We start from the raw sequence: 26,441 nt of genomic DNA, 5'->3' as shown, positions 1-26,441 counted from the left end.
TGGGCTGGAGACCAGCGCTCCTCCTCTCACCAGGGCTCAGGGGAGGTGCAGGTGAAGCCGCGGCCTTGCTGAGCTGTGTTGGAGCTTTTGGATTTATTGCTGAGGGTAGTAAGGCTGGAAACTTTTAAGCACGAAATAATGGAAATAACCTGTATTTTATATCACCCTGTTGCTGTGCAGGAAATGGATTGGCAGGGGAAGGCAGGAGGGAGGAGGTCACTGAGGAAGTGATGGGGCAATTCTATTGAGAGATGAAGTGGCCTGGACTTGGGGAACGGCAGTGAGCATGAAGGGGTGACCTCTCTGATAAATGCTTGAGGTAACAACTGGCAGAGCTTGTGGACTGAGTGGCTAAAAACGCTGTGGGAGGGAAAGTCAGGCTGACAGCATTTCCAGTGTCAGTGAGTGAGTGTGATTGCCGACAGGAGCACAGAACATGGGAAAGAGCAGCTGCAGGAGACGGTCGGGGTGACCCCAGGTGAGTTTGGAGGTGTGCATGGACCTTCCAGCTGGGGGTGTTGAGGAAGGAAGCAGTAAGCTCAAGAGAGAAGACGGGAGTCTTTGAGCTGCAGGATAGTATGAAGCCAAGAGAATAGATTAAATTAGGGAGAGGGTGCAGCACGGGAATAAGATGAGCATGTAGGATGAACCTTAGGGACCATCAACCTCTGAAAGGTTCCTGGAAAAGGAGGAAGTCCCGAAAGAAAACAGAAGGAACAGCTGGAAGGGAACGAGGAGAACCGGGAGACTGCTGTGTTCGTGGGTGTCCAGGGAACAGGACGTTCAGGATTATGGGAGTGACGGTTTCCAGTACTTTCCAGTAAGATGAAGAAAATGTTCCATTGAGTTGGCAGTTTGGGAGGTAATCCATGAATCTAAGTAATAATAGCAAACAGCTGCCCAAAGGTTCCACGTCCTGGACATCAATCTCAGCCTTGTAGATGTATTTTTTTCAAGTAATCCTTACAACAACCGTTCAACTAATGATTGCTAACATTTATTGCTATGTAATCCTTACACAGTCACATGAGGCAAGTTCTAGTGTTATCCTCATTTTTAAGTAGGGTTAAGTAGATTGCCCGAGGTCACACAGCTGATAGCTGGTGGGGCTGAGATTCAAACCCAGGCAGTCCCGCTGGAGAGCCTGTGCTCTGAACCATGATCCTCTAATGCCGCTCCTTGGATTTATCATCTGCATTTCACAAATGAGGACACTGGGCCCAACATCGCAGAGTTAAAGAATGGCTGGGCCCCGGTGTGAACCCAAGCAGGACCACTTCAGGGGATAAAATCCAAACCACAGGAGACGTAGACATTAGGCAGTGGAGAAGACTAGAACTCAAGGAATGTCCCCGTAGAGTGACAAAGCGTGGAGGATGCAGAGAGGAGGGAAGAGGGCAGAGCTCTTCCAGCTGTAGACACCCAGAGGGCTACGGGAAGATGGAGGTCCAGTCCCTCTGGCTGAAACTTAGGCTCACGGAGGTGCCTGAACAGGACCTTGGAGTGTGAGGGCACGACTCCTTTCCTCCTGCTGGTGACGTTGACCTCACCTCCCAGGTGGTTGATGGGAACCCTTGCTCCCTCCCCCAAGGGCCCGGCGATAGCCGCTCCTGTGAGAGAGCTAGGGGCTGCGCGTTGGCTCTCAGGAGGTGCTCACCCAGGGCACCAATTCATCTTCATTGTGGTTCAGCAGTTCTGTACTGCGTTCCCATGGGGGCAGCGCCAGCTGGAGCCAAACTTGTAATCGTTTCCCGCCCTACCCTCAGCAATTGTGTATTACCTTCCGGCTGATGGGACGGACGCCGATATAAATTGTTCACCAATAAACACGTCTCTTAAGAGCCTTGTTTATCTTTGGGAAGCTTCGTGAAATAATCATACAGATCCATCACGCCGTGTTCTGCCCTGAGACTTTATAGGAGAGTCGCCATTAACTTTAATGGGGAAGGTTGTTAGGTGTCTTCCCCCCCACCCCCCAGCATAGATCAAGGTTAGTGCATGGCTAATAAAAGACGTGTTTTTCAAAAGACCTACTGGGTCCTTTCTACCTACCTCCTCAGTGACTGCGAGAATGTGTTCTCCTAGGATGTTTTCTCACATTTCGCCTTTTCCACGGTGGACTGACTTCCCCTGCGGACTTTTGACCTCAGCCCCCGACTTCCCAGGATGTATTGGTCTCATGCTGGGAAAGTCTTCTTGCCTGAAAACTCCAGAATTCTTCCTCTTCTTCGCCCAGCGCCTTCCTACTCACTGTTAGCAGTGTTGATCTGTTCCCACTGTCCCCACCTGAAATCGTGGCTCCCCTCTGTCAGTGCTCCCAGCGACTGGATGACCCCTTGCCCTTGGTCTTCCTCCATCCTGTGCTCACCTAGTGGGTCTGACTCCCCAGGTTGGAACCTGTCACTTTCTACCTTCCGATTTTCCACTGGTTCATTGGTTTGTTTTGGAATTAGCTCTTATATTCAGTTAAGATTATGTAAAGTTAAGCTGCTGAACCAAAAGGCTCCCAAGAAACTATGGCTTTATAAAGATTATGTTTTCTCTCCTGCGGAACTGTCCTGAAGGAAGTGGGGGGGGGTCAGCTCTGCTCCACCTGCTCATCTCAGAACCTCAGTTTCCTGTGTCTTACTGCTCCACAGTTCTTGGCTCATGGTCACAGCCAGGTCATCAACACGTGTGGCTTCCATGTTTGAGCTTATGGGGTAGGAGAAGAGGGAAACTCTCTTTCGAGTGGCGCTCCCATGGAAGTGACGCTTTGACTCACCTCCCCGGCCCCGACTCGTGCCCAGAGCTGCATCTCGCTGCCCCCCTCCCAGTGTGAACTCTGCTACTGTGCCTGAGAACGGGGGAGAGTGGACTTTTGTAGACGTCCGGCACTCTCCCCCACAGCTGTGCGTGGTTGCCTTACTCAAAATCAAACATAGTTCAAAGGAAATCTTTCCCCAGAATAAGGTTTGTGTAGAAGTAAGAAGTATAAACTAGAGCTGAGGGGTAGACTCTGCCACCATGCCTCCAATCTCCCTAAACTAAAACGCTGTCTTTAAAGGCAGTGTAAGAAAAGGCCTTAATAGAAAGAGATCATCTCAGCGTCTTTCTCACACATGGCATATCTGATCCATCAGCAAATACTGTGGGTTCTTCCTGGACTCTGTATCCAGAATCTAACCCTTTCTTCACCTTCACTACCAGTGCAAACAGCCATCGACCTCCCACCAGTCTCCGCCCCAACCCCCCGTCTCATCACTTCCCACCCTCCTGCTGCTCCTCACCCCCTCCAGATCTGCTTCAGCTGCACTGGCCTCCTTGCTGTTTCTCAGACATGCCAACCACACCTTGCCTCAGGACTTTGCACTGGCTGTTCCCTCTCCCTGAAATGCTTGTCTCCCAGATACCCATAGGGCTCCTTCCTCACCTCCTCCAGGTCCGATATCTTCTCAGTGAGATTTTCCCTGGCTAACCACACAATATGCCACTGTGTATGAGAACGAGGGGAGTGGATTTTTGCGGACGTCTAGCACCGTTGTGTGCTGATAAAAGTTTAACAACAAGCTGTTCCTGAATGGTAGACTTTTATGTGTGTGATGTGAATACTTCCGTGACCAATTTCAGGCTGTCAACATGAGGTCATTGAACATGGGTTGGGGAGAGATATACACAATTTTCAAGAACTGGTGCGAGCCAGCTCCAGAACCCCATTGCCCACACTTCCCCAGCACTCTCTGTCCCTTTGCCCTGCTTTAGGTTTTGCTTCCTTAGAACCCATCACTGCCCGATATATTATTCCTTTACTCTCTTGCTTGTTAATAGTGTGTGTGCCCCAGTAAACTGTGAGCTAGGTGAGGACAGACACTATGTTTTCATTGTCAAACCTCTGCCATCCAGAATACCTTAAGCACTCAGTGATATTTGTTGGAATGAATGAATGAAATGTCAAAGGACATAGACAAGTCCCACAAAGACAAAGTAAGTTATAATCAAATGTATGGGAAATGCTCTTTTCCTTACCACCCGCACTAATTGTCTGCATCAGCGCTTAGCATCAGGGAGGGAAGAATGCTGTCCAGAGAGTGTGAAACAGTAATTCTTTCATTGAAACCATTGGAGGACTTGATGAGACAGAAAACATGCCATGCTAAAAGAATCTGGAAGAGAATCAAAACCGGCAGGAGTCAGGGGCAGGCAGGGAGATTCTACTCAGGTTTAAGAATCAGTGATTAAGATTCAGGGTTTAGTTGGGGCTATAGGAGTGTCCTAGAAAGTCACGTCCAGCAGAGCACGGTGGATTGCTCAATCTCCCTGTACTAAAGGGTCGGAGAGAGGGAAGACAGTAACAATCCAAGAGATGCAATTGCAGCAGATGTGGGGTACTATACAAACTGGCTAGAAAAATTCATAATGCAAATTCGTATCGCAGCTGCCGATGTGAGAGAAGTTGGGAAGGAGCAGGACCATCGTACATAGCTGGAAACATTGTAAATTGGTTCCATCCTTTTGGAAGGTGATATGTATTAAGAAGAAAAACAAAATGTTCATACCTTTCAACCCAGTAAGCCCACCCCCTGTATTTTATCCTCAGGAAGAATTTAATAGAAGAAACTGACTATAAATACAAAGACATTCATACAGCAGCCACCATCGTCGCCAAACGTTGCAAATGAGCTAAATGTTCATTATTAGGGAATGACTAAATAAATGATGGTCTAGTAACTCAGTGGAGTATATGCCATGAAGCTCTGAAAAATAATTATGAAGCCATAGAGCAACATTAATGATGCTTATGACATAATGTCAAGTGAAAACCAGACTACAGATTGTAGACTGTTGGTCGCACGTCTTTAAAACTATATGCGTAACACCACTTAGACTGAAGGAGAATGTGAGAAAGTAATTGTGTTGGTGGGAAGGGGGTTTGTTTTCCTTCCTCTAAAGCTGATTTTATTTCATTATTGAAGTTCTGATGTTAATAAGCTTTTGAGAATAGAAAGTTACTTTTACACAAAAATGGAGGGTTGAGGTGTGGGGAGAAGACACTTCTCTTGGTCCTGCCCCTGTGACATCCACTAGAGCAAGGAATGGCTGAAGAACGCGGGGGTGCAGGCCTGCTGCCCGGAGCACTGTCCAGCCGGGCCACAGTGAGCGCTCCAGCTGTCCCACCTGCGGGGTCTGGGCCCAGGGCAGAAGGTCACTGCGACCTTGGGTTTGGACGGCCTCTTGGGGTTCCAGTGCTCATATGCACACGCTTCCTGCCTATGAACGAGGGGACCAGCTTAAGACGATGAACTTCACGGGGACACTTCCTGCCTGCCAGGCTAAACACTGAGCGGCAGCTGGAGGCTCCAAGGCCAGGGTGGGAAAGACCCAGCCTTCCTTAGTTAGCAGCTAAGGAACCTGCTGCCAGAGGAGAGCTGGGGGCTTCTCGCAATTATTTAAGTCTTGGAGCCCGCCGGCACCTTGCTCTCAGAACAACCAGAGTGCAAGAGCCAGAGGGGCATAATGTCTTCCTTTTGCAGCCTGTCTTTTTTAATAGCTCACTTCTCCAAACTCCTCCACATCCCACGATGAGAGCCGTATGATCTCACAGAGACAGTATTTTTGTCCAGGTCAGATCATCGACTCCCCAGGCTCTGGGCAAAGCTACTATTAAAATTCCCCCATAAAGATCGTTGTCAGCCCGAGCCTGAATCTTATCCACAGAAAAATACTCTCCGACCTCCTGTGACCATGCTCATTTGAAAAGCAAAGCAGTGTCCCACAGCTCGACCCATCTGAAATTCCTAACTTATTTCTGTCAACATCACTGCAATATTGCCACCTGCTTCCCTTTCCTCCCGTCAACTGAAACAGAAAGTGGCCGCACGTCAGAATTACCATCATCACCACCTCATATCCTGAGCCCCTGTGGTGTGTCTCTTCTCTACTTTTTCTTTTGTCACCTGGCCAGAGATTTATCAGTGTTATTGATTTCTCAAAGGACGGTCTCGTTGTTTTGATTTTCTCTATTGTTTCTGTTTTCGACGTCGTGGGTGTCTGCTCTTACCCTTCTTATTTCCTTGCTGCTGCTTGCTTCTGTTTAGTTGGTTCTCCTTTTTCTGGGTTCTGACAGTGGGAGCTATGTTACTGCCTTGACACTTTCCCTCTTTACTAATGTATCTATTTCATGCTATAAATTTCCTGCTGTGGTTGTGCCCCACAATGTTAATGTGTTGTGCTTTCATTTTCATTCAGTTCAGTGTATTGTTTCTTTTCTCCCCAGACTTCCTCTTTAACAGAAGGGTTGTTGAGAAGCATATTGTTGAGTTTCCAAGTACTTGGAGGTTTTCCAGTTATCTTTCTGTTACTGATTTCTAGTTTGATTTTATTAGGGTCAGAGAACACACTTGCATGATTTCAATTATTTAAAATTTGTTGAGGTTTGTTTTAATGGGCCCGGGCCATGGTCTATTTTGGTATGTATTCCATGGGCACTTGAAAAGAATGTGTATTCTGTTGTTTGGGTGACATGTTGCATAAATGTCTATTAGATCCTGTTGGCTGGTTGCATTAGCATCTCTTGATTGCCTTTTTTCATTCCTTTGAGATTTTCCTGGTTCTTGGTATTACAAGTGATTTTCTATTGAAACCTGGACACGTCTGTATTATGTTGTAAGTCTGTAGTTTTTATTTAAACCTCGTGTAAGTTGGCGTAGGAGAGAGAGGGCCTCATTATTGGCCTGTGGGGATGAAAGTCCTGGCTCCTTATGTGGCCTCCTCTGATACCACCCCTGTGAGGGTGTTGGGACGCCGTGTGAGTGGGGATAGCTCAGTGGTAGAGCACATGCTTAGCATGCACAAGGTCCTGGGTTCAATCCCCAGGACCTCCATTTAAATAAAATGAAAAGACAACCCACAGAACGGGAGAAATTTTTTTTTTTTAATTATGGAATTGGGATGCCTTGTAACAGCTTCAAGATGATAGAAGTCCAGGCTCCCACTTGGCCTTTACTGGCATGCGTGAGGTGGACCACACTTTTTTCTGTGGTGTTTGATTAAAATAAAGCAGTTATTATCTAACTGTTTTCTGTCTTGCTAGCCTGCCTCTTTCCTGGCCCTTTCTTTGGCTAGAGAGAGCAGACTTTTGTTGGGGCTTGTAACAGCTGTATTTGTTGGGGTTTCTGGGCTGCCAGCTTCTTCAGCTCTGAGTTTGGTGTATGTAAGGCAAAAAGAAAACCCAGAAAACGCATCAAGGTGTCGTTCCTTCTGTGCCAAGGTCCCTAGCTGCTTCTCTCCACCTTTCAGAGTCCTCGTGTTTGTTGCACGTGTAACATCCAGAGTTTCACTGGTACATAGAAGTAGATTAAGTAAAAGTACATCCACTCCATCTTCCCAGAGGCAGAAGGCCAGTGGAACACTTTTCATGCGTCTCCTGTCAGTCTTTTTTCTATGCATCTTTAAACACTTGAGAACTTTCTGTGCATTCAAGTCTGCTTTTTTAAACCTTAGCACTATAATGTAAATATAATTTTAATGGCTACAGAATATTCCATCACATTGACATCCTGTAATTTCTTAGCCATTTTCTTCTTAACCATTTGAATTGCTTCCAATTGCCACCTTTGGCTTTTCTCATAATAAACACGTGACTTGTTTCTAAGGGCCTACTGACGCAAGAACCACTGTAATTTACATCTTTGTGCATAAAATATTATTTATTTGAGAGTCATTTCTTTCAGGATAAATTCCTAGAAATGTTTCTGAGTTAAAAGAGAAGAATATTGTACACTGTTATCTTTTTGAAAGTACGGCTTGGAATGTGTTTACAAGAAACATCAATGGAAACTTGCCCATTTTGGATTCAAAGGGGCCCGAACACCTTGGCTTCCCATTTCAATTTGAGGCTGGCAAGATCACCCGCGTTACTTGACCAGATGTGACCATCGTTGTCCTCCCTGCAGGAATCCTTCATCAGCCTGGAAGTCAAGATCACTCATGAGTGTTTGTGTCTTAGGCACCTCAGCTCCAAGGAATGCTCGGCAAATCCTTCGTGGCCCCCCTGCTGTGTTTCTTTGCTCCATTGGGATGTATATTCTAGGAATAACTCATTGTAAAGCATTCTCGTGCACGGTTCATATGTGCTATGGTTAACATTTTCAGCGCCTTCATAGGTCACAAGACAAGAAGGGCTAACCCTTTGCTCTTCAGATCAGCAGCCACTGGCCATGTGTGGCCATCTAAACTTGAAAGAAGACGAAATATGCAAGTTCTCGTCCGCTCTCACCACCCTTCAAGGGCTCAATAGCCACATGTGGCCAGTGGCTACTGCGTCAGACAGTGTGGATGGCAGAAATGGCCTGTAATCACAGAACATTTCTCTTGGGCATTTCCTAAACTAGTCCTCTTTGGACTCAGCTGTCACGGAGAACCTTTGTTTCACGTTACCTTTCCACAGATCAATTCAGATTTAGAACGAGGTACATCCTCCTACTCAGGGAAGACGCGAAGGAGCACTCCTCCCCTCCAGAGAGGCTGACAGTAGCAACAGTCATGAGCAGCAGCTGCGGGTTTGCTGGGCGCCAGGGGCTCTGCTGAACACAGCCACCTCCCCGCAGCCCCGAGGTGTGGCCACGCTTTTAAACAGAATGAGAAGTGCTGGTGAAAAAAAACGTTCTCCTGTTCATGATAAGTAATTTGTGGTAAAGAAAGGCTTTAGTATGCTGCTCAGGGTAAAGGGTGAGACTCCAGGATCATGCCCAAGGAATAAAAGGCACGCACCACCTACTCTATAATCATTTGTTTTCCCTACTGGGGAGCAGGCAGAGGACAGAAAAAGGTAGCGTCAGGAGGGCGTAAGCATCAGGCACATGTGGGACTCCTGAGTCGCTTTAAAAAGCCTCATGTGATGTAGGAAGGACCCTCAGAGACAGGCCTGAGGGCAGCAGTGCAAGGGGACGGGAGCGGAGGAGTCTCGCCTGGCAGAAAGGAAGCCAGAAAGATGTCATGCTGGGCTCTCGAGGACTGTGAGAACTTGCTCATGCTTCAGTCTTCTGACCTGCAGGATGGGACCAATACCGCCTAACATGGACATTTGCTTGAGGTCAGCATAGAAGGAGAGACGGGCTTCATCAATGCCACCTCCCAAGCCACCAAATGCCTCGGTGACCTGAGACGGGCACCAACCAAGCTACCAAGGTGGCACTTTCACTCCTCAGCCAACTGGTGCAGAGCTGTAGGAGTGGGGAGGGGCTTGTCTGTGCCCCTGCGAGAAAGAAAGAGAGACTTCCCCCAGCACCCGTCAGCCTGGGGCCGGCGGCTCGCCCTGAGCTGCCAGGAGGGGCGGCAGGAGGACGTCAGCCCTTCGGGTGCTCCCGGGATCTTGCTCCTGGCCCCTTGAGTGGGAGAGATGACGGAAACACGGAGCACCGTGAAATGCTTGATGCTGCCAGGAAGCCCCAAGGTGCGTCTGTCTTCGCGGTTCCGCGGGCTGTGGAGTGGGCGCCCCAGCACTGCCTGACATACTGGGCTTTAAACCTGTCACAGTTGACAGCCAGGAATTAGTACGCCCACTCCCTGGCTCTGGCAGCGCAACTTGCCGTCTAACTTGTTGCCTTCCGCAGAGTGGTACGTGAACAAAACGAGCGGGTCGCGGGGACTCCGCAGCAGGCCTGGCGCTCACGGATAACCCGGTCTTCCCCAGGAGGAGGGAGGGGAAGTCACAGGGCCAAGCAGGGGGCCGGGCGCACTGCCTCTTCTATCTTCGCAGTCGCCCTGGGAAGGAGGAATTACCATTCCCGTCTTGCCAATGAGGAAAGTGAAGGTCAGAGTCATTTGCTCAAGGTCCCAAAGCTGGTGACTTAGGGAGCCACCCTCAGCCTCAGTAGTTCTGGCCCAAGTTTCATATGCCTCCGCTGAATCAGCTCTTAAAACAGCTCTGCGGGAAGAGTCAGCACGAGGTGTGGGAGCTGTTTAGTCGCAAAGTGGGACCATGGACAGAGCTCTGCCAGCCCCCAGGGCATTCCTTGGACCCTTTCTGTGCACCCCTCGCCCAGCAGTGGGTTTCTTGGTTCCAACAGCCACATCTGCCTCTCCTCTGCTCACAAGAGCAAAAATCTTGAAGTGCCTGGAAGTTTCTGAACTCCCAGGAGTCCCTTAGCCAAGGACTGGCCATTTGAGGGTGAGGAAAGCCCACGAACTCTGAGGTGTGACCTTCCAGAGCACCCCCGTGGGATCTGGTGGAGGCTGGGACTCTGCCTGGACTCACAGCCCCACTCGGTTCCCGGCCAGCCGCTCCCCCATCCCTCCCTTGTTTCCTCTGGGAGCACCTCCCTAATAAATCAGTTTTCCCACAGATCCCTGTCTCTGGGTCTGCTTCTGAGAAACCCTCCTCAAGACAGAGCATTTCCTCACTGACGGCAGCCAACCTGGATCTGGGACAGAGTTGACGAGACAACTCAGGCCTCTCCTCTTCCATTAATAAGTCACTGGAGGCCAGTGCCTCTCTCTCAGTGTCCACCAAAGACCCTGCACAGGAACCTCTGCCCCGCTGATGAGTACAGACTGATAAAACCTGTGCATTTGGATGGATGACAAGTCAAAATTTGAAGCAAAATCCCAAAGTGCAGATTTTCAAAACCTCGCCCAAAAAAGGTGTCCCCTCTTCCCAAAGAGATCTTAATATGACTGGTGTGTCCCACTCAATCAACTTGGGGTACCAACCAGCATATCCATTCCAATCTCTAATCACTCAACTCCCACCTTCCCCCCTTATCTGGAAGAAAAATCCTCCTCTGGACCTTCTCTTTCTCCATCTCCCAATACCCCTGGACCTTCCAGTCTTAAAGAGGTCCGTCCTGCCTTTAAACGCCTGGTGGAGGGAGAGCAGGGGTCTGCTGTCTTGCTCCTGCTACTGCTTCTGTGGCTGCCACACGGTGTCACTGTTGAAAACTGGTCCTGTGGGGTTGAATGGATGCTTCTCCACTGGGGTCAGAGCCACAGAGCCCACCACGCAGGCTGCAGCCCAGCTCCACGTACACAGCCCTGTGACCGGAGGCTGCAAACATGCCGTCTGCAGCTGGTACAGCTGAGCACAGAGGCCTCGCTTACACAAGCCCCTGCACGGTCTGTGGCTCCCCATCACATGGCCTTTTTGAGAGATAGGGCCTTTAAAGAGGTGGTGATGGTAAAATGGGGCCATCTGACGGGCCCTACCTTAGTATGACCGGTGGTGTCCTTATAAGAAGAGGAGATGAGACCACAGACATGCACAGAGGAAAGACGGCTGATGGCAGACAGAGCGGCCTCAGAAGAAAGCAGCCCTGTTGACGCCTTTTCCTCGGACTTTTGGCCTCCAGAACTGTAAGAAAATACATTTCTGTGTTGAAGCCACCCAGTCTGCAGTACTTTGCTCTGGCCGTCCTAGCAAATGAGCAGAAGGGCCTTTGCAAACATCCCCACCATCTTCCCTCCTGCCAGCTCTCTCCCCAAGGGGTGTCAAGAAGAGCCAGCCTTGTTCAGACACTCTTCCCCTAGGACGACACTGCCTCTTCATCTTACATTTTCATGGCGAAGAGGACCCACTCTCCTGTTGAAGCTGGCTTCTGCATCCCCCAGCCAGAGAAGGGGCTGGCAGTTTCTTCCACCACAACGTTCCTTGTCGCTACCATCAAAGCTACACTGCTGTCCCTACCAGCAACCCACTTCCCAACTCAAGTCGGAGAGCTCTCTTGGTGCCGTGGTGCCGTGAAGCAAGCGTTAGTCCTCCCCGCAGTGTATGGCATGATAACGGCCCTCCCTCCTGCTCTATTTCACCTTCCCGAATTGGAGACGGAATCTGCAGAATGTTATTTTTCAAAAAACAAATCGAGCTGCCTGGAAGGAAGTCACAGCTCTCACACATGGAAAAGAACATGAACATGATCTCCTTCACGTGCAGAGCCGCCTCCAGTGCCCCAGGGACTTCCCCCAGAGAGATCCAAAGCCACACTGGACCCCAGAGATGGGACTCGTGGCTAATTTGGTTCCCTGGGTCACACAGAAGTGGAAGGAGGTGGCAGAGGGAGAGGGAGGCTGGCACTTTCTCTGCGTTCACAGGACTGCAGCACACTTTATATTTCCCAAAGGCCATAATTATTTCCTGGAGAAGAAATTCAAATGACCCAGATAGTTAATTCAGTGAGATTGGCCCAAAAAGTATTTACCTAAAAGGCGGTTTTGTCAAAAAGAACATCACAACACAGTCAGGATTTGCTCTCGTTGCCTGAAAAATGCAGGGGCCAGATCCAAGGCTGAAGCCTAATGTAATCAGGAGGTTTGGGAGTTTGAGAGGCAGAGAGAGAGAGAGAGGACGAAGGAGGAAGGGAGAGCTTGAGGGAGGGAGGGAAAGGGACTGTCCTCATGACCAGGGAGTCTGTCCACAAACCCCTAGATCCCTCTGCATGGAAAAAAATGGAAGCACGGGAGGAGCTTCTCTTAGGCTGCCTCCATCTCCTTTCCCATGTCCACTTCTGATCTCCTAGGACCCCCTTTCCCTGCCCTCAAGGCCCCGGTTCTCCCCATCCCCATGACTAAGCTTCCATCTCACCGTCACCGCCTTCTGTTTCCCTAACATACCTACTCCTTCCCTGACTCCAGGGAGCTCAGCTCTGAGTCAGCAGGGAACTCGCTGGTGGAATTAACTCACCCAACAGCTACTGTGTGACCCCAGCACCATGCTCAGGGTCCCCAGATGAGGGACAACTAGATGTGAGCCAAGTTGTCATTGAATAAAGAAGAAAATGGAACCAAAGGTGTTCTACAAAAGCACAATGCTGTTGGTGTTATACCCTGTTTTATTCAAGTAGATACTTTTTTTAAAAGAGTAAGTGTTCATTAAGCAATTACTATGTGTCAGATACTATGTAAGCCCTGTGTTGTAAATTATTTCATTTAATCCATACCAAAAAAAAAAAAAAAAAAACAGTAAGTTTAAGTATTATCTCTGTAGTATAGATAAAGAAATTAGGAACAGAGCCAGGACTGACTCCCAAGAAGCCATGCCCTTAATCACCATGATACTAAGCCTCTCGGTGCAGGAAAACGTTGTAACAGACTGCCAAGGTCCCCTCTCCACCCTCTTTTCCCTGTCCAAGGAGCTACCTCAGGCAGCTACAAGTTGGCCTTCAACCCTGGAACTCATGCTGTGTCAGCCAGGGTTGAGTGACGTGGACAAAGGGTGTCATGACAGAGGGGGACCCTGCCGTTTGTGTGGCTCTGGTGTGGTTTGCACTGCTGGGCAGGCATTTTTCCCACTTCATAACCCTGACTTCTCCTCACTCTGCACTGTTCCCAGGTCCGATCAGTGAGGTTGAAAGTAGCTACTGAGAAGTCCTTTCCTCTCAGGGCCCCGGCTACCAGCAGGAAACCTGCATTCTCTCCCACTTCCCCGAGCAGGCTCAGCCCAGACGTGGGGACAGTGGGAATGGTCCGGCAAAGCCTGTGTTGGGAAGTCAGTCTGTCCTACTGGGGGATGTGACCATGCATCTAAGCCAAGCTCTCCACCGTCAGTTTGGCTAGTGACGAAGCTGCTATTCCATTAACTCAGAGGTGCCTCGATCTACCTCCGTGGTTCAGAGGTCAGGTCAGGGGAGATACCTGTTTATGGGCCCCCTCAATTCCCAGTAAGAGAAGCTGTTCCCTGCAGAGGAGGAATGGTGGGTGGGCTGAGTCAAGGTGAGGGCAGGCCTCAAAGGGCTACACCAGTCAGAGGCAGTCAGCAAAGGTCTGTCACACAGACTGGCCAATGAAGTCTCAGTGACTCAAAGCAAAACGAAAACAAAAAACAAAAAAACCCACATCGTACTGACCCATAAGTTGAAGCACTGGGTTTCTATACATAGGGAAGTGTATAACTGTTTATGCAAATGGGTGCCTAGGACAGGCGGGTAAGTATATAGGAACTAAGTCTGAGAGGAAACTTCTCATTTCTTAGGATTTGGAGTCTACTTCTGTGACATTTACAGGAGCCTGCTTCCACGGACCGACATTTCTGAGAGACCAAGAACAGAGCTGGGTCTGCCAGCGTCTCTTCCACACTAAACCAGTCCCAGTCCTTCTGCAGGGACCCAAAGAGTCAGAGATCACAGAGGACAGAAGCTCAGTTCTCTGTATGTTGTGGGGCACTTCAACGACCTCTTCCAGCCTCAGCTGCCTCCTCGGCCAGATGGAAATAGCGGGACCTCCCTTGCAAAGTATTTACAAGGGCTAATTGACAAATGCAAACATCTTATGGATGTTTTCATGCTTAGTTTGAAGGGATGAAACTTACATGGGGCTGAAGATGGGGAGTAAAGAAACCAATGAGAGTAAGGAGGGAGGCCAGAGACCACAAGTGGCCCATCTGAGAACTTAGTGCATTTAGTACTACGTGGAGGGGAGTCTTCAGCCTCCTCGGGGTTCAGAGAAGGTGCCAGATCACTGAGAGTAGGATCAGTGTCTCTGTATTTGGTCTGCCCCTTCCCACACCTCAGAGTATTAAAAGCATAACTCAGGGGTCAACAGGACCCCTGGTTTCCATGTGTCAGTGTGGTCTTCCCAGTGGGAACATAAGGTCCTTGTCTCACACAGGGCATCTCTGTCTGCCCTGCAGGCCTGGGCACAGAGCTGGTACAGAACAGACCCTCAATAAATATTTGCAGATTGTCTGCCGGGAATGAGGCCTGACTTAGGCCAACCGCGGCACACACCTCCTGCTACCTCTCAACCTGTGGCTGCCTTTTCTTTTGGACCTTGACGCCGCAGCCAGAAGGCGACTCCTACCACCTGTGGATGAAAGAAACCCCTCCTTGGTCCTCAGAGGGGAGGAAGAGCCGAGGTGGGTGTCAGGAAGGCTGCGGGGCCACATCCAGAGGCCCCATGTAAACATCGCTGCCTCGGCCTTCCTGGGGACACAGGGAGGGGTCAGGTGAACGCTGACTTTCCTCGCTGGCCAGGGCGTTGTCACCTGAGATGTTTGCAGCTGGGCCCACGGGAGAAAGAGAAGCTGGGAGGGCAGGAAATCCCAGCAGAGGCCCCATGCTCTGCAGTGACGTGGTGCCCTGGCCACACCCGGCCACCCGGCTGCTCCAGCGGGGAGACAGCTTCCTTTTGCGGTTCGACCCTGGCCGGCCGCCAGGGCTTCCACAAGAGCCTTGTGATGTGCACTTCTGAAATGTGTCGGCGGCGTGGAATGGCATGTCTAACTCATGTCTGATGCCCGCCAGCCTTTGCGTCTCTTTCCCACGCCCACGGAAGCAGACTGGCTGCCTGTGGGGAGCCGTGCTGTCCAGCCGTCTCGATGCCTGACAGAGTGGCCGGACACACTTCCTTTCACCCTCAGCCTGCCCTCTGGCAGGCGGAGGGAGTGTCTCCCTCTGAGGAGGATGAAGAGATGGCAGCGGGAGCTCTACTTGCTGCCAGCTGCGAGACGTGCATTAAGTCGCTTCCAAACGTCGACAATTTCCAGAGGTGTTATGGCCCCCATCTGACAGGTGGGGAAACTGAGGCTCAGAGAGGTTAAACCTTTGGCTCAGAGTAACACAGCCAGGACATGGTGGAGCAGGGACTCAACTCCAGCCTGTCTGCTCCAGCGACCAGACTCTGCCCACACACCCAGCCCCTCTCTTAGGAGGATTTTTCTCCCCCCGGGTCATGAAAGACGGAGGCGGCAGCAGCCACTGCACATTTCTACTGCCTGCGCCCGCCTCGCAGATGACCATTGGCAACCAGTGTTTGAGAGGGGCTGAGGCAGGCCGGGTCCACTCACTCCAGGTTCAGGGTTTGCTTCAGGGGCATTTGATTTCATTTGGGTTGTTACTTCTCAAAGTATGTCTGTCAAAGTACGGAAATTATGGTGCTTATTCTTTTCCCACTATTTTCTTGTTTCTCTGTTGTTTACTAATGAAGGCCTCTCCTGCCCACAGCCGTAGGGACGCACTTTGTCTCCAGCAAGTTCCCTGAGTGGTCTCAGAGCAGCCCAGAGGTGACCGACCTGTGATGCTTTAGCCGGTGGTGATACAGCCCTGCACACCCCCCACCTCGAGGGTTAGAGCTGGAGGACACGTGTCTCACCTGAGAGGCCGCCCCGATTGGAAAGCTGCAGGTGAGTAGTAGGGGATGTGGGACAGGAAAGAAAAGACACACGACCCTGGGGGTGTCGATGGCCAGGGCACTTCTCTGGGCACCTGGAGCTCTCTGGGACACTGTCGACGTGCCTCAGAGTGGTGTCATCCAGGGGTGAGGAAGGCAGAGTGATTATCACAGTCATGGGTTTAGGTCTGCTCCCAAAGCTAAACACGCTGTGGTCAGAGTCCTGAGGCAGAGAGAGACACGCATGCATGCGGTCAGAACTGGTACCAGGTATGGGAATGGTGAGCGAGGAGGGGACACAGGCAGGGTGACCGCACGGTGTGGCCGTGCCAGACACCGGGCACGCAGGTCAGAGCTCTTGGTCTCTTCCCTGCTCTCCCCCTTATGGGTTACGATTTGGAAGATGCTGGTCACCGGGTCTGTCTGCTCCCCTACCTTCTCAGGTATCTCGGGCCAGGGAAGAGGGAAGCACTCTCCAGCCTGGGGGGACCTGAGGGGGCTAGAGATGAGGGACTTGAACCTGTCATCAGTCAAAGAGAAACTTTCCAGAGAGGGAAGAGGGCCGACCCAGAGACCCCTCAATGCACCAGGCACGGAAGCTAAGGCATTGGTTGACCACTGGCAGAGCTGGGGGGCTGGAGTGAAACCCTGCAGTAATTGTAGGATTTGCATTCTCTTCCTAGGAGTTGTCCGTTGGAAGTAAAGATGACCACAAAACTAAATCCATCACGGCTCCTCTTGCAAACGCAGCGAGGGGCTGGGGCAGAGGAAGGAAGCGTCTTTGCAGCCTGGGGCGAGGGGAGGGGGGCAGCTTCATCCCTTTCTTTCTTGTTACCCAGCAACAACCCCATCACTGGTCCTCCTCTTCCCCTCTGTCTCTGTGTCTGTCTGGCTTCTCTCTGCCCTTCCCTGTGGGCGTCTGTCCCCACTTGCGTCCTCTCTCTCTCTCTCTCTGCCACCGAGTCTCTGAGGTGCTCATCATCATCTCCTGTCTCGGCCCTGTCTCTCCCTTCTCTCCACCTCCTCCCAATCTCCTGGGGCCCCTTCCCCAGCCTCCTGTAGAGACCTGTGTACCCCTCTGGGAAGGCTTGGAGTTTCAGGGCCAGGAGCTGCACAGATAACCAGCAGGAGGATACAGGGTGTGAGCATCCAGGTGGCACGCTGCCTGTGTAGGCGGTGGACCTGGGCCTGACAGCTCATCCATTGCCAAAGGCTGCTCCCAGCGTCAGGCACCAGCCTTCCCTCCACCTGCCTCTTTTTTGCCATGATCAACATTTCAAAAGCAAACGCACAGGCCCACAGAAGGCTCCGTAATTCACCCAAGGGTTGCGCCTGCCTGCCGCTGGGAGACAAGCCCCATTCTTCTCTCTGAGTGAGCTATTTTTAAGAACACTTCCCCCTCCTCGCTTCCAGTTCCCCCTTTCAGTCCAAGCGCTGAATTAGATTCTTTCTTCATTTTGTAGGCTCCCCCTCTCTGTTATTATATAAAACCATTTCAGCCCTTAAGGAGTTGGCATCTGACATCCGCAGCTTCTGAATCCCCAGAACAGAGAAGGGAAGGCGTAAACAGAAGGGAGGGAAAGAAATGTTCTGTTTCCTCTCCAGCAACATGAATCGTCAGAGAGTTAAATAGCAACAAAGTATTTGGTGTTAATCTTTAATATTCCCGGGAAACTGCCACCTCCTCTTGCAGTCCCAGAGCTGCCGCTCTCCAAATGATCCTGGCGCCTTTCACAAGATATCACACCTTCTATTATGCTCTTAAAAAAGTACCCACCAGAGGGGAGTTCGGAGTGATTAGACTGCCAAAAAAAAGAGGGGGGAAGGTACTCATTGCTATTTACAAGGAAATGTCTGAAAAGGATGAGCCACGGATTCCTTTGCCGTCAGTCTTGCCTATTTTAAGCAGACCCTTCCTGAGCTCATCCTCTGATGTGATATGTCTCCCTTCCTCGGGCTCCAGGGCCCGAGGGGGGCGGGTGGCTTTGACGAGTATCAAGGGATGCAGGTGACACCAGAAAGTGGAAGTGGAGAGATGCTGGGTGCCAGGCGCCCTGGAAGCTCGTTCCCTCCCGAGATGAAGTGAGCCAGGGCGTAAATGCAAATGACAAGATTCTTCCTCTAAACTACCTGTGTGGCACGTCCTCTCAATGTAGATCCATCCAGAGACAGACCAGGATTCCCCTGGAGGCAGCTTATCTGGGAGAGGATCCCAGGAAACACTTGGAGGGAAGTAGAGGTGAGACAGGAGGGCAGGTAGCCAATAATGGGCGTGATACCAAGCAAGTTACCACTGTGGGCACCTGGGGCTTAATCCCCCTGGGCCACTCTGGGAGCCCGTGTAGAACACACACCTCAGAGTCATTGCAGCCAGAGGGTGAGGGAGCTGGAGCGCCTCTCCGCCAGCCAGTCCTTGGTTGAGGGCTACTGCAAGGAGGGCGTTGGTTCTCTGGCACTTGGAGCTTTCGCACACTGGCTGCAGAAGATGCCTTCAGCGAAGTGATGTGGGGGCTGAGTCTTGGCAGTACAGTGCAGTGATAAGCTAGAGGGGATCGGGGCGTGGCACGCACAGTAACCATCAGTGGCCTGTATCATTCACATCTGGGGTTATCGCTCCAAATAGAGTGGGAATGTAAATTCAGCAGATAAACACTACCTTCATACCACACCTCTTCTCAGTGGGTGCCCCCTGGGTTTGCAGACATCAAGCCACTCCGGGTCCAGGAGTCTTTGCCCCAACACTGTAGTCATAAGGGTTTTTATAGAGGAAGGGTTTCTCCTCATTTTGCAGAAAGAGTTGCCGGGGCATAAAGTCCCACCCTCACCCCAGATTGCCCGCGGGGCTTTCTGAAGCTGAGGAATCCTTTCTCTTTTCCCCTAGCACCTGCGGACCTGGAGCTGAGTCCAAAAAGCAGAGTTATCAAGGGGAAGGAGATGAGTCACTTCCTCCCTGCCTCCCTACCAGTCCACCCCGCCCATCCCAGACTGGGTCCTTTCCAGAATTGTACCACCAGGACCTAAAAGGATGTAGTAAGCTTTTCTTAAATGAATGAATGAATGTCATCAATGCCTAATTCAGACATTCTCTGGGTTCCCCATTACCTATAGGATTAAGTCTTAAGCCCCTTCATGTAGTTATTCAAGGCCCTTTCCTGTTTCCTCTCCTGATTTCCCATTCAGTTTTGTGCCCTGCCTTTGCTCTATGTGAGGCTATTGACCATCTGCCCAGAATGTCACCATTTTTCATTCCTTTGGGCTTTGCATGTGTTATTTCCTCTGCCTGGAATACCCTTCCCCTTTCCTCTGCCTGTTAAGGGCTACTCATAACCCTTTGGGACCCACCTCAAATGTCCCTTTCTTGGTGATGTCATCCCAGACTCCTCTAAGAGGTGCAAGATGATGAAATAGGCAGACCTAGCATATGTTTGGGGACGACCAATAGCTAAGTAACCAGTAGGGGACATACTCTGAATTTATTTGATCTTCCTTGTATATTTTATTTTTGTTTCTGTTTTTGTGTTGTTTTAACTATTCAGTCTTGGAGAAAAGGGCACCAGTTGCTATAATTCAAGATATTCTGGCAGTCGAAGCAAAAAAGGAAGCAAGGTTAGTCACATAGTTCTAGTTGTAAATCATGAGCCAAAGCGAAAATCTGGCATTATACACAAAACTGTCTTTGAAGAGACTTGGGTCCATTTTCTCATCCCAAGAAGTGTCCTATTTAATTTAGCCCCACTCAGGAATCACGGGGCCACCAGCCAATGGCTCACCCCTTGAAATGCACCATCCTGTCACTGGGTTAGCCATGGCAAGCCTCAAAATAAAAATTTTCCCATCTGAGTCTCAAAAAACTAAGATGAATTAGCACCCGGTTAGAGAATCAGTTCCAATGTTCTAAAGAAAAGCCAAGAAACTTAGGTTTCACTACAGTGTCAATCAAGGATTCCCCCTGAAAGTTGGTTGTATCTCATTGACATCTCAAAGACACAGGTTTCCATCTGCAGGTAAGACACCATCCCTCCATGCAGTGCTCCTACACCAGCCAAAAGAGAAACAATGTTATAGTTTTAGTTGTATCCGAGGGGATCCTCATAGAATGTAGTAGGCATGTGCTGTTTACACCTTCCCAGCATCTTTTCCTCATTCCCTGCTAAGAACTCAGATTTTCCTTTGGGGTCCTGATGGGTCAAGATGTCCCAGTACCCCATTTGGCTAAGAGATAGGAACATGAACTAAGACTGTTGAGAGTCTTCTGGAAATTAGAATTTTGAGTGGAGAGACACAGAGTTGGGACATCTGCTGGAAAGACCCCAAACAAGACATCTCGCAGGTCGATGGCTAAGATTTTCATGGTTCCCCTGGTTCCCATAGCCTGATTAGTCAGCTTTTTCTGTGATTCTATCAACTACTCAGCATCTTTCCAATGCATTCTTTTTAAATTAAATTAACAGATGTTTTCTTCTACTGCTTACTATCAGAGAAACCTAACAGATATGCAGAGAAAGGGTGTAGGTGAGTAGGCAGACTTTTTTTTGATGCCTCTTAGTACAAGCCAAAGCATATAAACACCCAGGCAGTGCTTGTCAGTGCTGGAAGGCTTCTAAACAATTCACAGATAATGGTATCTCATGCTTATTTCCTGAGTTTCTCAGATGCTACAAACCACCACCAAAGGGAAGAAATTAACTACTTGATGGTCATGAGCACGTAGCCCTTCTGGCATCTAAGGATTGAGCACCAGCAGCCAATCAGAGACTTGTGCACAGCTGATCCCAGACCTTGGGATGCCCCTCCCTTAGCTGAGCCTTTAAAAAGGCTCAGAGGAATCAGCTGAAACCCTCCAGGAAGTTCCAGGTTTTGGGGGCACAATCTCCTTGTTCTCCTTGCTCAGTCTAGCAATAAACCTTTCTCTGCTCCAAGCTCCAACATTTCTATTTGGTCTCACAGGTGTTTTGAGCACATGAACTTGCGTTTGGTGACAATTTTGGCAAAGCCAGGCCAGGAGTTTGCTCCCGTGGCAGGTCAACCCCCGCCAGGGGCAGCCCCTTCCCTGTGTCCCAGCTACTGCCGGATCTCACTTCACTCCGGGGAAGGACTGGGAGGGATTCTGCCCGACAGGCACTGGCCACCCCAACACGAGGCTGTTTGAAGCTCAGAAGCGTCCAGTGCTGCGTCCACATTTAGTGTCGCTTGAGGGTAAGTTGCTCCAGCTTGAGCAGGCTGGGGCTTCTCTCCTCTCCATCTGGGCTTTTTTCCTGCTGGGAAGTGAGCTGCTCTGGGTTCATCACAAGCTACTCTGGGTCCGTTCTCTTTCGAGAGCGGGGCCCATCTGTTTGGAGGCCTCCGTCTGGTACTGGAAGTGGAATTTTAGACTGTACCTTCTCTCATCGTCTGTCTGCGCGACGTAGCTTGTGCATCGTGTTCCTGCGTGTATTGTTTTGAGTGAACCCCTCTGGCTTGCGCGGGATGGGAAAGCTCTACCTGCTCCGCCTGGGCTCCTTCCCTTCCAGGAATCGAGCCATTCTGGGCTCCTTCTCTTTTGGGAGCCAGGCCACTTTGGAAGCCTCTGCCTTGGGGTAAAAGTGGGATTTCTGTGCTCACCTCGCCTGATCTTTAGTGGTGGGACCATGTTCGTGTGTGCGCATCAGTGCTTGGATTGGCCGGCTGGTGAGTAGCCTGGTTCACGCATGACAACTCCAGGGTGTCCTTCCCTATTACGGTGAGCGCAGATTGGGATTGTCCGTTCCTAGCCGTGCTCATTCACTCGGCTTCCTCCCCAGTGGGGCGCTGGTTGGGGCTCTCCCCTTCTGGGCTGACAAGGCATTGTCTGGGAGTCTCCCTTTTGGGAGGGGCTAGGGAACTGACCCTGCGAGACTGTTTTGAATTGTTGTTCGGGGGGGATGTTTGTCATCACATTGTTGGGGTTTGGGCCTGAGATTGCCGTGAAGTGCCAGCATCTCGCAGAAAGCTCATAAAGCTCTCAGACAGGAAAGTGTCATTTTCACAAACCCATTTCTAGAAGGCAAGCAGCTCATCAGACACACCAGCTAGTTAACTGAGCTGGAGGAGGAGTAGCCTGCAAACATCTTGTGGGGAGAATCAGAGAGAAATTGCACGAGGAACACGGCAGCTCACTCCCCAGTCCTCCTGTGCAGTGGGTCACAGCAGCCCAGCGGCCAGCCTCCCTGCAAGCCACCCATGTCCCTAAGGCAACTTTTCCCCTGCCTTCCACCCATGCAGAGCTGCCTGAGAATGCTCTTCCTAGTATGGCTGGGCAGGTGTGCACATCTCTGCTCAACCTCATGCCCTCTGGGAGAATCTCCTTATAACTGGAGTCTTCATTCCAGTTCCTGTTAGAGGCCTCCATTACTGTGAAATGAAGTGTCCTAAAACGTAACGGCATAAGACAGTTTATTATGATAGCAGTCTGTGGGTTAGCGGGGCTCCGCTGGGTACCTCTTGGTTGGTGTCTATCATGTGATGACCGTCAGATGGCAGTGGGAGTCTTCTGAAGGCTCAGCTGGGCTGGATGTCTGAGACGTCTCCTTCACACGGCTGGCAATAAGTGGTGGCTGCAGGCTGGGAGCTCAGCTGGGGCTGTGGATGTGCCTCAAGCGTCCCCTCCGTGTGTCTCAGGCTGTTCACCGCAGGGAAGCTAGGTTCCAGGAGAGAGCCAGAGAGTCAGGTGGAAGCTGGTAATCGTCTTCCCAACCAGCCTCCGCCATCTCAGAACGTCATTCTGCTGCACTCCACTAGGTAAGCAGGTCACTGGGTCCAGCCTAGATGCAGAGAGGGGAAATGAGAACCTTCCTCTTAATGTGAGAATGACATGCATGGGTGGGGAAAAGAAGGAATCGATGGAGACCATTTTTGGAGACTACACAGTCCCCCAGAAGCAGGCCTTGAGGTGGTGGTTTGTGTGCAGACAGCTGATGGAGGAAGTGCTCCCAGGAAAATACTGGGTAAGAAAACAGGGGAAACAGATCACGGAACAGGAAATACACAAGCCAGGGGCGATTTCTGGCAATGTTCTAGCCTTAACCTGAATCCAGAGATGAGTGTTGACGGGTAAACTACACCGTATTAGAGCTGGACCCAACTTGAGGGAACTGAACCTTCATATTCCTACACTTGTCAGCAGTTGGCTGGTGGCCATGAGGGGGCATCGGGGTGGGGACACCCGGACACTTGTCACTCCCACAACAGGGCAAAATGCGTCCGGTAGACCAAGGGTGGTCTTCTAAAGAGTCACTGGAACTGTGCTGAAAAGTAAAAGCACACAGATGTTGGGAAGGGGGTGCACTGAAATGTGAGAAACTCAAAGAGGTGCGAGCAGAGGGCCAGCTCTGTCTGTACAACTGGCTGAGGGGGTTTGGGGAGAAGATGCAGAAGGAAGGATTTGTCATTAGCATCCCCTCCTACGTTGTCTCATTTCACCCTCGTAGCTACTCTAGCAGGGCACCCTGGAATCCCCCAGTTTGCACAGAGAAAACTGAGTTCAGAAGGATTAGGCCACTAAGTTGCAGGGCAGGATCTAGGCTCAGAGTCATATGGCCCTGAAGTCCGTGCTGCCTCGGTAAGCCACACGAAAGTCGCAGAAGAGTAGGAAGCTCCCGCGAACTGCTGCTTCTCCCCACAAAACCATGCTTGTGGGGGGCCTCTGGGTACAAACACCTGAGTTTCCCTCTATCATCTGAGAACCACACCACTTACAGAACACTTTGCTCTGCTGTGGAATGTGGCGAAGTTCTCTACTGTTTAAGTCATGTTACTCTTTTTAAAAATTATTTTATTATTTTATTGAAGTACAGTTGATTTACAGTGTTAGTCTCTGGTGTACAGTGTGGTGATTCAGTTATATACACACATGTCTATATATTCTTTTTCATTATGGGTTACTGCAAGATAGTGTAATTCCCTGTGCTATGCAGTAGGGCCTTGTTATTTATCTACTATGTATGTAGGAGTTACTATCTGCAAATCACAAACTGCCAATTTACCCCTACCTCCTCTTTCCCCCCAGTAATCATAAGTTTGTTTTCTATGTCTGGGAGTCTATTTTTGTTTTATAAATAAGTTCATTTGTATTATTTGTTTAGACTCCACATATAAGTGACATCATACAGTATTTGTCTTTCTCTGTCTGACTGAGTTCACTTACTATGATAATCTCTAGGTCCATCTACATTGCTGCAAATGGCATTATTTCATTCTTCTTTGTAGCTGAGTAGTATTCCATTGTGTATATATACCACTCCTGGGCATATATCTGGAGAAAACTCTCAATTCAGCAAGATACATGCACCCCAATATTCATAGCAGCACTGCTTACCATAGCCAAGACATGGAAACAACCCAGATGTCCAGTGACAAATGACTGGATAAGCCATGTTACTCTCAGGGAGGTGCCGAGTGGTTTGGCCTCCATTTCCAGCAGTGGTTCTCAACATGGGTGAGAGTGAGGCTGCCCCTCAGGGGACATTTAGCAACATGTAGAGATATTTTTGGTTGTCACCAGGTTGGGGTGGGGGCTCCTCCCGGCATCTAGTGAGGAGAGGCCAAGGATTCTGCTGCTAAACACTACAGAGCACAGCCCCCCACAGCAAAGGTTACCCAACCCCAGATGTCAGTAGTGCTGAGCTTGAGAATTCTTGATTTAAAAGAACAAGTCTCTGACCAAGCTGAACCTGCAGGAAAGAAAAGCGGGGAGGAGCGGGGGCTCTGCCTACGTTCCTGTGACCTAAAGCTGAGTTAGCACTGCAAACGGACTTTTACATAGTTGGCTTTTATCCCCGCAAAGTACAACCAGCTCCTTTCTTCCTGGTTTAGCAGCATGAGTGAGTCACTGTGCATCCTGGAGTGACAGCGGCCCTCGACTCAGGGCGTTCCTGTGCCAGGGAAGATACCTAACGACTTTCTCAAGGGGCGAGAAGGGCAGCGGTGGGTGACAGTGAGCGACCTGAACAGTGAGAAAATAGGGAGCAGGGTACGTGCTGTTGTGCTCCGCACTCTCCACGTGCCAGCCTGTAGTCTCTTCAGCGTGGAATCCATCTAACACGAATGAGCAGAGGGTGATGTGTCTCAGAGTTTGGGAATGTCGTGTCTGTTCACCAACAGATGACTTATGGCCAGAATTCCATATGACTGATCATAGTAAAATCTACTTAAACATCCGAACAAGTATTTCCTTTCAAAGTCATCACCTTGGGAAGCTGTACCCTTATTTTTTTAAGAAGGTATCTTTTCAAATTGTGCTAAAATACACATAATATGAAAGGTAGCATTTTAACCATTAAGTCATTCACATTTTTGTGCTACCATCCCCAACATCCATCCACAGAGCTCATTTCATCTTCCAAACTGAAACTCTATACCCACTAAACAATAATCCTCATTTCCCCCTCGAGCCCCTGGCAACCACCATTCTCCTTTCTGTCTCTATGAATTTGACTGCTTTAGATACCTCATATAAATGGGATCATACAGTATGCGTCCTTTTATTACTGGCTTATTTCACTTAGAATAATGTCCTCAAGGTTCAACCACCCTGTAGCATGTGGCAGAATTTCCCTTCTTTTTTAAGGCTGAACAATATTCCATTGTATGGATATACGACATTTTGTCTATCCATTCACCCATCAGTGGACATGGGTTATTTCTACTTTTTGGCTATTGTGAATAATGCTGCTATGAACATGAATGCACAAATATCTCTTTGAGTCCCTGCTTTCAGTTCTTTCAGGTCTATACCCCGAAGTGGGATTTCTAGATCATATGGTAACTCCATTTTTAACTTTTCGAGGAACCGCCTCATTGTTTTCCGTGGTGGCTGCACCATTGTACATTCCCACAAACAGTGCACAAGGGTTCTAATTTCTCCACGTCCTCACCAACACTTGCTATTTTTTTAAATAGTAGTCGTCCTAATAGGTTTAAGGTGGTATCTAATTGTGGCCATGCACTTATTTTTCACAAATCTACTATTGCGCAAAATATTTTTGGACTTCATCCTTTGGAAATGCATTCCAGTGCAACTTAGAGTGACAAAAGAGAGAAAAAATCATTACTTCAGAGTCATATGCCTTATTTATAACCTAAAATGTTCTTTTGGAACTAGAATTCTCACCAGAATTTGCCAGATTTATCTCTGAACAAATCTGGGTCATTTCTAAACAGCAGATCCACTCTCAAAGAACCAAAATTTGCAAAATATTATCTTCAGAACCCAGCTTTTTAATGGATTTAGGTTACAATTTAGAGTAAGATTATGCCTACGGTTAAAGTAAGACTTGTAATGTTCACTATTCAATTCAGTCTTAAGCCATATCTACACAATAGTCAGTATCTGGCTTTAGCCAAGCTTTGGT

The 26,441-nt window shown here is 49.6% G+C and overlaps 1 long non-coding RNA gene across 7 annotated transcripts in view; it reads left to right on the top strand.

The window, feature by feature from the left end:
- LOC123614301 (uncharacterized) overlaps positions 1-24,203 on the top strand; it is a 140,177-nt gene extending 115,974 nt beyond the window's left edge. For 4 of the 7 annotated variants that reach the window (XR_006721664.2, XR_012500066.1, XR_012500064.1 and 1 more), the window contains 2 exons: positions 15,909-16,087; positions 16,758-21,013. This is a non-coding gene — a long non-coding RNA (uncharacterized LOC123614301). The other 3 variants (XR_012500069.1, XR_012500065.1, XR_012500068.1) reach the window with 3 other exon arrangements.
- The last annotated feature ends 2,238 nt before the right edge of the window (positions 24,204-26,441 follow it).

The sequence above is a fragment of the Camelus bactrianus genome, chromosome 17, assembly GCF_048773025.1.
Source record: "Camelus bactrianus isolate YW-2024 breed Bactrian camel chromosome 17, ASM4877302v1, whole genome shotgun sequence".
Taxonomy (NCBI): Eukaryota; Metazoa; Chordata; class Mammalia; order Artiodactyla; family Camelidae; genus Camelus; species Camelus bactrianus.
The sequence above is the reverse complement of the archived record's forward strand: the minus strand, read 5'-3'. Positions and strand labels throughout refer to the sequence as shown.